General features: G+C 39.0%; 1 non-coding gene and 1 pseudogene across 1 annotated transcript; both read right to left on the reverse strand.

The window, feature by feature from the left end:
* Positions 1–3,829: 3,829 nt before the first annotated feature.
* Positions 3,830–3,934, reverse strand: LOC116533367. Its single transcript, XR_004261254.1, has one exon. It is a non-coding gene; the product is annotated as a U6 spliceosomal RNA (small nuclear RNA).
* An 11,073-nt stretch (positions 3,935–15,007) lies between these two features.
* On the reverse strand, positions 15,008–15,105 carry LOC116533370 (annotated as a pseudogene).
* Between the last annotated feature and the right edge of the window lie 214 nt (positions 15,106–15,319).

Genomic DNA, 15,319 nt, shown 5'->3' on the forward strand with positions numbered 1-15,319 from the left:
TCAACCTCCCAAAGTGTTGAGATTACAGGTGTGAGCTGCTGATCCTGGCTCATCTCCTTTACAGTAAAGAAGACAAGGCTGTGAAGAAAACCTATTTAAGGTAGAGAATGTAAGAAGCTCAAGAGCTCTCATTTACCAAAATAATAATAATAATATTCTGAGTAAGTGGAAAATCCACTGAACTATGGGGAGAAGTTCAGCAAACCAAGCAGAGAGGCTGCCAAGGTGGGTAAGGCTGCCTAGAAAAAATCATAGAATGGCCCTCCATTGCTCTGCCTTCATACTGTCATTACCACAGCTGTCACTGTCACAACTACTTAGCTCTGCTGTTGTAATATGAAAGCAGCACTGGAATACATAAGCAAATGGGCATGGCTAGGTTGCAACAAAACTTTGTTTATGAACATTGAAATTTGATTTTCATATGATTTTCACATTATAAAATAGTCTTCTTTTAATTTTTTTTCAACCATTTAAAATGTAAAAATAACATTGCTCTCATAGGTCATGTTAAAAGGTGTGGGGACATTTGTACAATGGACTACTACTCAGCAATAAAAAGATATTAACTCGTGATATAGGCAACAACTTGGACAAACCTCAAGGACATTAAGTTCAGTCAAGCCAATCTCAAAGGTCATGTGCTGTTAGATTCCATTTACATAACATTCTTAAAATGATAAAATTATAGAAATGGAGAACAGATGAGTGGTTAGGGGTTAGGCATGGTTGGATATAGTGCATGGCTGTGACTATAAAGAGGTAGCATCAGGGAGCTTTTGTGATAAGGGAATAGTTCTGTGTCTTAATTGAGGTGGAGGCTGCATGAATCTACACAATTGATAAAATAGCATAGACACAAACATATATTGTACCCATATGAATTTCCTGGCTTTGATGCTGTACTATTATTATGTAAAATGTAACCACTGGGGGAAACTGGGCGAAGGGAACGTGGCACCTTCCTGTACTATCTTTGCAACTTCATGTGATGCTACAACCATTTCAAAAGAAAAAGTTAAAAACAAAAAAATAGGCCGGATGCAGCGGCTTGCACCTGTAATCCCAGCACTTTGGGAAGCCAAGGTGGGTGGATTACCTGAGGTCAGGAGTTCGAGACCAGCCTGACCAACATGATAAAACCCTGTCTCTAATAAAAATACAAAAAATTATCTGGGCGTGGTGGCGGACACCTGTAATCCCAGCTAATCAGGAGGCTGAAGCAGGAGAATTGCTTGAACCCAGAAGACAGAGGTTGCAGTGAGCCGAGTTCATGCCATTGCACTCCAGCCTGGGCAACAAGAGCAAAGCCCCATCTTAAAAAAAAAAAAAATGAAAAACAGTGGGTTAGATTTGATTCCTGAGCTATAGGTTTTCAACCATTGAAATAGGAAAATTACATTTGCAGTATATATAATAGGGAAAATGAATATGCAGAATAAAGAATATACAATTCAACAAGAAAATAACAACCCATTTTAAAAAAATGGATAAAGGATAAAGTAATTCACAAAGAAATACAGACAGTAAAAATATTTTTTAATTGCTGAAGAGTACAGTAATAAAAAAATAACTACAGCAAGCATTTTCCCACATAACAAAAACATACAAGATGAATATTGTCAAGTATTGATAACAATGGGGAAAAATGTACAGTGACAGACACTGTTGATAAAAGTCTATATTGGTAAACTAAAGGATATTTTGGTGGTTTGTATTAAAAATTTGAGTAAGTCCACCTTTCCATATCTCATCTGTTGATACACTTATACAGACAGGATCACAAAGATACAAATGGAATGATGTTCACTGCCATACAGTTGTTTTTTTTTTTTAAAAAAAATAGCTTTACTGAGATTTAATTTACATAGCATCACATTAGCTCATTTTGAGTATAAAGTCAATGACTTTCAGTAAATTTAGTCATACAATCATTACCAAAATCCAATTTTAGAACATTTCATCGCCCCCAAATGATCCTTCACGCCCATTTGCAGTTACTCCTTATTCACATCCCAGCCATAGGCAACCACTAATTTACTTTTGTCTGTATAGATTTTCAGTTCCTGGACATTTTATACAAGTAATATATTTTAGTTTTAATTGGGGTATGGCTAAAACTCAACAACATAAATCATCTTTCACTAATACTCTAGTACCAGCTATGGATATGATTTAAAATAATACTAAAATTTAGCTTTAAAATCAAGAATACAGCTTTAGTAAGGAGGAGATTAGGGAATATTAAGTGGCATGTGATAGAAAGTTATATTAATACATTACATGTATATTGTCATTATTCAGAATTTGATAAGCAAAATCAGTTGAACTTTATGACAGAGTAATTCTGTGCAGCTGTTACACGTTTCCTCATCCGTAGGGGGATACAAAATTGATCTGTGCATTTTCAAGGCAGGAGGCATTGGTACTTTGACAGAGTTCTATTCTGGCGACAGTATGCCTATTATGCCAAATGTCTAATGTACACCTAATGATTGTATTATACACAGAAAGCTGTTATGCACTGATTACCAACTGCTGTTTATAATCTTTTGAATGCATTTTCATGCTGAAGAAAATGATGGAAAAAGTCACAAGAGGGAGAAAATGGAAAAGAAAATGATCCATAAACAATGGGGCTTCATATAGCTCCATGTGGTTACATCAAGCCTCATGTGTCTGAGAATCACTGACAAGTTTTAGGAGCATAATGAATTTCTAGGTTTAAAAGCAATAAAGCAAATAGTAGCCTCTGATTTAATATGTACATAGGTTCCAGGGGTGTGGTAACACTTGATACTATGAGTCTGGTGCTGCTTGGGTCTGATGGCGACTGCTGAGCTGACTACACCCAACCACAAATCATCAATCATCCTAATCAATAAGAGATCAATTTTCCCATGAGGAAACTGCTGGTTTAAATGTTCAGGGCTGCTTTCTATGTTTGTTATCCAATTATGTTTTCAAATATTTTAGAGGTTCGGTAGAAAAGAAAATAAAAGGATTTAGTTCATTTGAGAATGGTAGGCACCAGAAAATTGAGCCACCCTGATAGGAAATCAAGAAGGCATGGGGTACTCTCAAATGAGACTAGATCCCAAAAGCACTGCTTTCTTTCTATGTAGGATTAGAAGGCTACCATTTTGGAAGAAATGTGAGAAGGCAGTAAGAATAGATGGGCTGGTTCATCAAAAACTTAAACAAAAAATTGCTATGTGATCCTGCAAAACCATTCCTAGGTTTATATGTATACCCAGAAGAATTGAGAGTAGGGACTCAGATACTTGTACACCAATGTTCTTAGCAGCATTATTCACAAAAACCAAGTGGTAGAAATAATCCTAGTGTTCATCACCAGGTGAATTGATAACCAAAATGTAGTATATCCATAATATGAACTATTATTCTTTTTTTCTTTCTATTTTTAGAGCGGGAGTCTCAGTATATTGCCCAAGCTGGTCTCGAACTCCTGGGTTCTAGCAATCCTCTAAACTGGCCTCCCAAAATGCTGGGAAAATATTATTCATCCTTAAAAAGGAAGGAAATTCTGATACATCTACAACATGAATGAACCTTGAAAATATTATGCTGAGTGAAGTAAGCTAGACATAAAAGGAAAAATATTATATGACTTCACCTACATAAGGACCTAGAATAGGCAAATTCAAAGAGGCAAACAATAGAATGGTAGTTAGCAGAGGCTGGAGAGTAGGAGGAACAAGGAGTTATTGTTTAATGGATTTACAGTTTCTGTTTGGGCTGATTTAAAAATTCTGGAAATGGATAGTGGTGATAGCCACATAACACTGTGAATGTATTTTTTTTCTTTAAACATATGGAACACTTCATGAATTTGCATATTATCCTTGCACAGGGGCCATGCTAATCTTCTCTGTATCATTCCAATTTTGGTATATGTGCTGTTGAAGTGTACACATGAGTGTATTTAATGTGACTGAAATGGCCAAAATAGAAATTTTTGATTATGTATATTTTACCACACTTTTTTAAAAGGACAAAAAAAAAAAAAGCATAATTGGGCCATAGGAAGACATAACAACAAATGTTAGAATTAAACCTTTCAACAGCTGATTGTCCTGTTTTAGCCTTCTCTGAGGTCTTAAGAAATTAGAATGCCAATTCTGGTTATTTTTTTTTTTCCTAATGGGAGGAAGAAATTAGCTGCTGTAATTTTTTTTTTTTTTTTTTTTTTTAGACATGATCTCCCTCTGTTACCCAGGCTAGAGTGCAGTGGTACCATCTCAGCTCACTGCAACCTCCGCCTCATTGGGTTCAAATGATCTGCCCACCTCAGCCCCACCAAGTAGGTGGGACCACAGGTACCCGCCACCACACCCAGCTAATTTACGTATTTTTAGTAGAGACAGGGTTTCACCATGTTGCCCAGGCTGGTCTCAAACTCCTGAGCGCAAGTGATCTACCTGCCTCTGCAGGCAGTGCTGGGATTACAAGCATGAGCCACTGTGCCCAGCTGCTTTAACATTGTAGATTACAATTAATTTTTTCCTTTATTGCTTCAGTAAATAATTATTAAAGGCTCGCTACATGCCAGGCACTGTTCCAGTTGTTAGTAAACAGAAAGAAAAACTTCTTCTCGAGCTTAGTGGAAGAGATATGATAAACAAACAAATATTTATTTATTCACTTATATTTTATTTTGAATAGAGATGGGGTCTTTATATAGCCCAGGCTGGTCTCAAACTCTTGGGTTCAAAGGATCCTCCCAAAGTGAGGATCCTATTACAGATGTGAGCCACCACACTTGGCCATAATCAAGGAAAGCTTTAAATGAGCAAGATGTTTCTGATAGTGAAATGTCTCATGCAAAAAATAAAATAGAGTGACAGAGAGTGGGAGCAAAAGAGGGCAAGATGCTACTCTTGAGAGGGAAATCAGGAAATATCAAGACCAGAATGATCTGAAAGCAGCAGCAGGTCCCAGACCTAAAGGCCTGCATTTCTGCTAGAGGACACACTCATAAAAAGGCCTGATGGTGGAAAATAGATTGGCATTTTCAGGAAACAGAAAGAATGTTCTTGTGATGGATCACATGGGAAAAAGGGAGACAGCCAGGAGACGAAAATGGAGAATTAGGGTGCTATATGCTATATTGAGGAGTGCCCAAAGGGAACCCATTGGAGGGCTTTCAGCAGTGTAGTGACATGATCCAGTTTATGTTTTGAAAGGCAACACTGGCAGCTGCATGGAGAATGGAATAAAACTGAGTTAAGAATGGAGGCATGGAAACCAGTTAGCGTGGAGGTCAGGTTGGAGTCTAAGGCAGTGGTCCCCAACTCTTTTGGCACCAGGGACTGGCTTCATGGAAGACAATCCTTCCACGGACTGGGGCCAGGGGTGGGTGGGTTGGGGGAGATGGTTTTGGGATAAAACTGTTCCACCTCAGATAATCAAGCATTAGATTCTCATAAGGAGCCCTCAACCTAGATCCCTCACATGTGCAGTTCACAATAGGGTTTGCGCTCCTATGAAAATTCAATGCCACTGCTGATTTGACAAAGTTCAGGAGGCAGAGTTCAGGCAGTAATGCTCATCTCCTGCTGTGTGGCCTGGATCCCAACAGGCCATGGACCAGTACCAGTCCGAGGCCCAGGAATTAAGGACCACTAGTCTAATGCAATAGTGCAGGTGAGAGATGATAACAGTTTGGAAGAGGGGAGTGTTGATGCTAATGGAAGGAAGTAGAAGAATTAATGGCAACTGATAATAAAATGTATCAGGCATATTTCAAAGCACTTTAAAATGTCATTTTCTTTAATTGATGATCTGAATTGTGTCTGATACCCTACAGCTTTTTCATAGCATATCAGTTGCTTAATATTTGAAAGTAAGCATATACTTTCATAGGAAGAAAATAAATAATTGGGTATAGTAAATCTCCAAGGCTATGAGATCTCTTTACTATATACTCTTTATGTATTTATGTATGTATATATTTATATCTTTTGAGATGGAGTCTCACTCTGTCACCCAGGCTGGAGTGCAGTGGTACAATCTTGGCTCACTGCAGCCTTCACCTCCCAGGCTCAAGTGATTCTCCTGCCTCAACCTCCCAAATAGCTGTGATTTTACAGGCAAGCATCACCACACTGGCTAATTTTTGTATTTTTAGTAGAGATGGGGTTTCGTCATGTTGGTCAATCTGGTCTCAAACTCCTGACCTCAGGTGATCCACCCTCCTTGGCATCCCAAAGTGCTAGGATTACAGGTCTGAGCTACCACACCTGGCCACTTTATTTATTTTTATATAGAATTTTCACTTAACAATTTGCTATACACTTTAACAGTTCAACCCCAACCAGTGACAATTATATGAATGGCATGTATAAGTTATTAAGGAAATATCTGATGAATAAGAAAATGTGCCTAAATAATTAAATTCTTCTTCAAAGACCTCACTGTTACATTATTCATTCAAACTTGACAGAAGTCAATTCAGTTCCACATGTATTTTGTGTCAAGCTCTACATTAGGTGCTGAAAATGAAAAATTAGATAAGTAAGAGATTTTGCTTATAAAGGCTACAGTCTTTGCAGATCATATTTTGTAATGATGATGATGATGGTTCAAGGAAGCTTTTATAGGGCTGATTCCCAATTTCCTTCTTCACTGTAAGTAAGTCCCTTAACTTTTAGTTTAAAATGCTCTGTTCTCAGAACGGTTGTAAGACAATTCATTCATTCGTAAATAAGTTTAGGAAATGTGAATTTTAACAATGTTAAAAGGATTTAGCTCTATTGCAAAAGTCTCAGTCTATAATATATTTATGTGCAAAAGGAATATGGTATGTATACTTCTTTTACATTGTAACTCTTTCAAGGAACTCCTTTTAACATTCCCTCAAACAATGTCCTATAGGACACAGTTTAGGAAATCTTACTTTACACAGTCCCTTTACCTTACCCTCTGCACTATTCCCCTTTCCCTTTGGGACAATCCAGTCCCCTTCGCTCCTTGACTCTGTGTCAGGGTCTTTCTATTATTAAGGCTATAGATTAGTTCTCTTTTTCTCTGTCATTAGTTACTTTTCTGTGAAAGCTTTGCTTCCTAGTAACTAGTTTCTGACTTTCACAAGTTAAATATGACCTACTTGCTGGATTGGTCAATTTTCATTATATTATTGGGCTTCAATAGACTCTATTCTAGAAGCATATGCTGGATCTATCTCTGTAGGGTTAATCTGACCAAGGAAATTGCCCATATTTTTCTCCACACTGATTCATGAGGACCATAACCTTTCAGATCAGGAAAAATATTCTAAGGCACCATTCTCCAAGCTTGTCTGTGCTTCCAAGTCATCTGAAGAATTTTGCAATAACATAACTTCCCTGGCCCTATCCCAGGCCTAACAGAATCAGAAAAATATTCCAAAGCGATTCAAATGCAACTAGATCCTAGTCACTCAAATTCAGTTTTATTTCTCCTGCCTTAAATTTAGGAGTAGAGCTAAGTTTATAATAAAGTAACTAACATTTGTTTATTATTTTATAGACTTTAAAATGTTTTCTTAAATATCTTTAAAACCTCTGAGATGTAGGCAAGGCAGGAATATAATTTCTACTTAATAAATGAAATTTATAAAAAGTCTAAGAGCTCCTGACCAATAGCAATCAAGGCCAAGTTTCCTGACTTTAGTCTTCAAAATCTACCTGTGACCGGTGACAAGCAGTAACAGTAAGGAATAAAAAATGCTGTGATGAGGCAATGGAAGGAGCGGTATGACGAGATCACCAGAGTGGCCAACACATTGTGGGAATGTACAGACAAGGCTTCCAACGCAAAGACTGAGTAGACATTAGACATTAGAGAGGAAGATGTTCTCCAGGTTGGAATTATAAAAATTTGAGAAATGCCAAGACAAGATATTGAGAAAGAGTTTGTTTAAGAAACAGAAAGAGTTCAGATTGTCTAAAGTAGAGGCTCGAGGGAAGAAAACAGCAAAAGATGAGGATGAAGTGGTAGACAGGAGCCAGGGAGCAATTTTAAGGTCTTGGAAATATATCTTAAGGACAATAGGGAATTATTGAAAGATTTTGAGCTGAAGAGTGGCCTGATGAAGTTTGGTTTTAAGGGTTCACTTTGGGTGAAGGATGGAGAATCGTGTGCAGGAATGTAAGGCTGGAGGTGAGGAGAACAGTTCAGAGACTGTGTCAGAATTTCTTAGGATAGGCAGTCATGCTTGCACTAGCACAGTGGTGGAGGTGGAGAGAAGACAAAGATGGTGGAATCTACGCTCCTTAGGCAACAAGGTGGCTAGTGTCACCATTCATTGAGAAAGAGATCAGTTTGTGAGGAGCTGGTTGGGATGATGTCTAATGTGGACACATCAAAGTATGAATGTCCATAAAGCAAATTCATAAATAGTATGGGTCTGAAGTCCAGGAATAGAGATAAGGAAAGTGGTAAAGACTTGAGAGTCAGACATGGATGCCGTGGGGGTAGATGAGATGAGAATATGAGGAAACTGGGACCTGAGAGTAAAAATGTCATGGAGCTAGTATTACTGGAGCTGGGATCATAACCCAGGTCTTCTGACTGCTATTATAGTGGTCTTGCCTAAGAACCTGCAGGGAGAATCCCAGCATAATAGCTGAGAGCTCCGACTCAGAGAGCAGAAAGAAAGCAGTCTGAATGCCAACTTGGACACATATAAGCTAAGTTATATTGGGCAAGTTGACCTATTCTCTTTATGCCTTACTTTCTTAAGCTGTAATGAGGAGGTAATAACAATATCAGCAGAAGGATGTTGTAGAGATTAAACGAGAAAGCATATTTGGGCTGGGCATGGTAACTCACAGCTGTAATCCCAGCACTTTGGGATTCTAAGGCAGGCAGATCACTTGAGGTCGGAAGTTCAAGAACAGCTTGGTCAACATGGTGAAACCCCATCTCTAGTAAAAATTTAAAACTTGTCTGTGTGTGGTGGTATGCACCTGTAATCCCAGCTACTCAGGAGGCTGAGGCACGAGAATTGATTGAACCCAGAGGCAGAGGTTGAGGTGAGCCGGGATCACACCACTGCACTCCAGACTGGGTGACACAGTTTACTGTGTCTCAAAAAATAAAAAAAAACATTTTTAAAAGAATGCAGGCTGGGCGCGGTGGCTCACACCTGTAATCCCAGCACTTTGGGAGGTAATATCACGAGGTCAATCACAAGGTCAGGAGTTTGAGACCAGCCTGGCCAGCATGGTGAAACCCTGTCTCTACTAAAAATACAAAAATTAGCTGGATGTGGTGGTGGGCACCTGTAATCCCAGCTACTCGGGAGGCTGAAGCTGGAGAATTGCTTGAACCTGGGAGGTGGAGATTGCAGTGAGCCGAAACTGCGCCATTGCACTCCAGCCTGGGTGACACAGCAAGACTCCATCTCGAAAGAAAGAGAGAAAGAGAGAAAGAGAGAGAGAGAGAGAGAGAGAAAGAAAGAAAAAATGAAAGAGGGAGGGAAGGAGGGAAGGAAGGAAGGGAGGGAGGGAGGGAGGGAGGGAGGGAGGAAGGAAGGGAAAGAGAGAGAAAGAAAGAAAAGAAAAGAAATGAAAGAAAGAAAAGAAAGAAAGAAAAAGAAAGAGAAAGATGGAAAGCAGGCATATCTAAAGCGTTTAGTGTCTGACATATAGCAGGGAATCAATAAATGGTAGTTCTTACTATAAACAAAAATTTATTTGAAGATCACTACATATAGATCATGTTGGAGAATGTTGATTTTAATATTTTAAATTTAATTTGTCACTTTTAATTTTTACTTAATGCTTAATATTAATTTATACAAATTATCACTTTTCCTTTAAATAGTAGTTGTACTATTGGGAATTGGTTAAGCAAACATCAAAGTTGATGTGGCCAGAGATGACAATTTGTGTTATATTTTAAAGTAGTTCTGCCTAAGGCTGGGAAAGACATGAGAACCACCAACAAAGTCACCCTTATTTACATTAGGGTCTATTGGTATTATCTATAAAAATAGTCAATTTCTCTATAAAGAGTTAAGTATTATGTCTGGAAGGAAAATTGCCTGCAAGCATGGGCAGTACTGTTTAATCTCTATTGGAGAAGAAAGATCCCATATGGAAAGAACATAATAAATATGCTAAATTTATACAATATGTGCTCAGTGATAAATATTCTAAGCATGTACTTTAATAATTCTCTCATCAGAGCAGCCTGGTTACCCCCACCATCAGCAGATACTGATAATTAATCAACTGAAATGAATAAACAAATCTGTTGTACATGAATGATGATTATGTCTTTTTCAGTTGTGAAGGCTTTTCATAACTTATTCATGCCAATGTTATGAAGACTTTTCCCTTAGGGAACAAAATTTCCTTTTGGGTGTGACCTCTTTTTATATTGCTTTTGGCAATCAGTGATATTTCAGCCATGTTCAGTGGCTGTAGATTATGGTAGAGAGCATATGGGGGTTCTGGGGTATTCTTCCATTTCACTCCCAAGAGGGAGAGAGTAGGCCCCTTACTCTGTCTAATGCATACTTACAATCTTGCTAGAAGAGCAGAGATGGTTTTCCCTGATGTGCGCTTATGGAAATGGACATGACAGCTATCCTCTCCAGACAAAAGCAGACAGCTCTACTGATAAACTGCTGTATAGGCTGCTTTGCAGACTGCAAATGTAGACATTTACCTCTATGGCTAAGGAATTTGAAAAGAAAGTAGATATGCCAGGCAAGAACAAGTCTCAGGTTGGTCATGAAGAAAAGAGCATCTGCCAAATAGTCAAAATATATGATGTACTCTAATTAGTTCCTAATACAGCATTTATTCTCATATTAAAGATAATTCTCTACAGATCTCTTGCATTTTTTTTCATCATATGTGTAGAAGCTCGGATGGCCTTTACTCCAAATTATCTTAACAGGATGTTTGCATTACAAACAGCCTTAGACATTCCTGAAAAGGACAGCGTTCTTAATGTCCACCATAAAAAATTCAGGTTCTGGCTGGGTGTGATGGCTCATGCCTGTAATCCCAGCATTTTGGGAGGCCAAGGTGGACACATTACAAGGTCAGGAGTTCGAGACCAGCCTGGCCAGCATGGTGAAACCCTGTCTTTACTAAAAATACAAAATCACCTGGGTGTGGTGGCAGGTGCCTATAGTCCGAGCTACTCGGGAGGCTGAGGCAGAAGAATTGCTTGAACCAAGGAGGCAGAGGTTGTAGTGGGCCAAGATTGCACCACTGCACTCCAGCCTGGGTGACAGAGCCAGACTCTGCCTCAAAAATAAATAAATAAATAAATAAAAATAAAAAATTCTGGTTCCCTATGCTAAGAGTTCCTTTCCTGTATTGTGACCTCCTGCATGTACAGGTATTACCTGTCCCTCTTGCTGTCAACTGTGGAAATTAGGACTTAAGGAACCCAAGGTGGTATTCTGGCTGCTGATATTGCTATGAGTAATAAACTGTCCTTTGTCTCTGAACCAGGCATCTCATGTCTGTGTGAGCATCCATAAAGCTTGTGAGGTTGTAGACAGGTAGGCAGGGTAAAATCTCAGACCTCTGCCAGTTCTTAACACTAAATTTCAGTATGTCTAATATTTGTTATGAGTTATTTTAACATTTAATGTTCTTTAACTTAAAAATTTGCCTTTGTGGGCCAGGCACGATGGCTCACGCCTGTAATCCTAGCACTTGGGGAGGCCAAGGCAGGCAGAACACGAGGTTGAGAGATTGAGACCATCTTGGCCACCATGGTGAAACTCTTTCTCTACTAAAAGTACAAAAACAACTGGGTGGAGTGGTGCATTTCTGTAGTCCCAGCTTCTTGGGAGGCTGAGGCAGGAGAATCGCTTGAACGCGGGAGGCGGAGGTCACTGTGAGCTGAGATCATGCCACTGCACTCCAGCCTGGCAACAGTGTGAGACTCAATCTCAAAAAAGAAAAAAATTACGTTTGTGCTTCATTCCTTCTAAAATGAAATGTAAGATAGAGAATAGACCTATAGTCAGTACAAAGGGAATATATTTCTGAAAGTGATATTAAGAGCTAAGTAGTCATAACATGTTCTAAATTATCTACAGTATGGAAAATTATAAAATTCTTGTCTATATATATAAATGACAAAAATACAAAGAATGAAAAAATGGACTCCTTCCTAAGGAGTCAACATAAAATTTCATAGTAGAAAGATAACTTAAAATTCAGTTGCTTAAACTGTTTGCCTCCATTAAAAAAATAAGTCATCTGAGAACTAACTCACATTGAGTTCCTTTGCATTCTTCATAATGGCTTTTATAAACTTCTTCCACTTTCCTTAAAAACTCAGAACACATTTGGTGTACAAAGGTATTCATCACATTTTACTTGTGAAAGATAAAAATGATGAATGACTTAATCACTCATGCATTAGAGAATGGTTGAATTGTTGGAACAGAGTTATGATATATTAGCTAGCCATTTATAATTATCTTGTTCAAGAATGATATAATAAAATACTATGACATACTGTTAAGTGAAGCTGTAAGATCTAAGAACTGGATGTTTCAGTAACAGAACACATCACTGTAATGCACATTCATGTCAATAAAGAAAATAACAAGAAAAAATACTTTAAAATATTAATTAGGTATAACTGAGTTTGGGGTGGACAGATAATTTTTATTTTTCTTCTTTGTTGTCGTATTTCTGTGTTGCCAAAATTCTTTTTAATCAGAAATTTTAAAAAATCATCCCTTTTGCAATAAAACCAAAATTCTACACTTAAATAAGTAACTTACACTAAAGTGAAAAGGCTCAATCTTTGTTTAATCCACGATGGGGCTCATTTCAGCCTTTTTATTTCCCATTTGTGACTCTCTTCTCCACCAGTGAGAAACTACACTGTGCGATGTAGTTCTGAAAGGTGGGGTTGGGTTATAGAATCTGATTTGCTCCCTCAGCCTCCTACTCCATCCTGCCCCTCCGACTCAATTCATCATACCCAAGCTTCTTGTGAAGCACATAACCTGAAAATCCCTACAATTTTTACCTCTGGGAACTCCAGTTAGTGCCCTGGCATTATGGAATGTTTCTTAGCCTGCTGCCTAATCGTGCAATTGAATCCAAACTAGGGATAAATTAGGCAAAATGCTTTCTTGACTCACTCCCATCTCCATGAAGCTCCTCCTTTGCTATATCAACTCCTCCATCCTCTCTCTCTCCCTCTCTCCACACACACACACACACACACACACACACACACACACACATACACCCCTCTAGCTCTAGATCAGCACCATCCAATAGCAGAATATTGTAAGCCATTAAGTAATTTAAGATTTTCTAGTAGCCACATTAAAAATGTTTAAAGAAAGTAACAAAATTAATTTTAAGATATATTTTATTTAACCCAACATGTCTAAAATATTGCTGTTTCAGAATGTAATCAATATAAATGTATTTAATAAGTTGTTTTACATTCTCTTTTTTTATACTAAATCTTTACAATTCAATGTTTGTTTTATGTTTTCAGCACACCTCAAATCACAGTGGCCACATTTCAAATGCTCAGTGGCCACATGTAGAGAGTAATTATAGTATTGGACAGAACAGGCTGGAGAAATATTTTCTTTTCACTACTTCTGTTCCATGTCCCCATAGCCTTGGACTTCCAAAAATGTGAATGCCTAGTGGTGGCTTTTTGGGCTGGTTCCGCCAGGAGAGCTATTTACCTTTAACCAAGGGCTTTGGGGAAAACTGCCTGTCACAGATTGTGATACCCAGAATGAGGGACATTGGTAACTTTTGTTGTTCTACTGCATGCAGCAGGCAGTCACTTAGCTATCTGGCTTGTGAGTCCAACCAGGATAAATGGGATCAAGCCGAGGTCTGCCCCCTTATGAAAAGACAGTTTGCAACTTCAGTACAGGGCCATCACTGTCCTTAATACATGCCACCCTGTCCCCGAAGTGAATGACTTCCTATTCCACCTCATGTCTGAAGTTGGCTGGCTGACTAAGTGAATCAGGAGAAGAAACAGAATGTTAGTTATTTAACTGAGCCTCTTTAAAAGCAACTGCACTCATTTCATCAGTGAAGAAACTGAGTTTTGGAGAGGAGAAATGATTTGCCCACAGCTAGATAGCGGCCAGAACTGGGTTGGAACTAGAATCAGGTCAGTCCATTCCATCAAGTCCTAAGTCACTTCTGACAATGTTGACAGAACTAATGATTCAGGTCATTTACCAATAGAAAGTCACAGGACCTACTCCAGAAGTACAGCCCACTCACCTTCCCCATCTAGCCCCAATCTGGCTTTCCAATGTTGTCTCCCAACAGCAAAGCTAAGTAAACAACCAAACAAAAGGAATTACTCACTGTGATAAGTGCTGAAAAGGTCAGAAATGGGACACAGGGGTAATGACAAAGAGGCTCCTGCTTTAGAAAGGGCAGTCAGAGAGGGTATCCCTGAGGACCTGAAGGATGAGAAAGATGATGTACAGAGTAGGGCTAGTGGGGCTCCAGCCTGAGGTGCTGGCAAGTGCAGAAGCCCGGGGCCAGGAAGGGATTGGCTTGCAGAGGAACTGAAGGAATAGAAGTAAGGAACAGGAGGGCCTGAGAAGCAGCTGGGGCCATATTATGTGGAGTTTTGCAGAAGAGAGCTTGACATTCAGCTAGAATTTTCTTTCCTGTCTCTCTGTCTCTCTCTTTTTTATTTTTATTTTTTAGATGGAGTTTTGCTCTGCTGCCCAGACTAGAGTGCAGTAGCATGATCTCAGCTCACTGCAACCTCTGCCTCCCAGTTTCAAGCAGTTCTTCTGCCTCAGCCTCCAAAGTAGCTGGGACTACAGGCCTGCACCACCATGCTAGGCTAATTTTTGTATTTTTAGTGGAGATGGGCTTTCACCATGTTGGCCAGGCTGGTCTCAAACTCCTGATCTCAGGTGGTCCACCTGCCCCTGCTTCCCAAAGTACTGGGATTACACATGTGAGCCACTGCACCTGACGAGTCTCTTTATGCTTAATTTTTAATAAAAAATATGAAACACTTCACAGATTGCCTATCATCCTTGGGCAGAGGCCTTGCTAATCTTCTCTTTCCAATTTTTGTATATGTGCTGCCAAAGCGAACATCCTCTCTTTCTTTTGATATAACAGTGAGTTTCATTTCAATCTTAAATTTTGCTGTTTTGAGATCTTCTTTGTTGCACTGAAACCTAAAAAGAATTAGCTCTGCCACCTGCAAGAGTCACTGGAGACTGGATGTGCTGCATCCATTTCTAGCAATGGGTCCTTAATGGACTCAGGCAGTAGCAGCAGGAAGTAAACGAATGTGCTGCAGAGGT

Source organism: Sapajus apella, unplaced genomic scaffold (genome assembly GCF_009761245.1).
Source record: "Sapajus apella isolate SASKATOON/1434 unplaced genomic scaffold, GSC_monkey_1.0 scaffold81, whole genome shotgun sequence".
Lineage (NCBI taxonomy): Eukaryota > Metazoa > Chordata > Mammalia > Primates > Cebidae > Sapajus > Sapajus apella.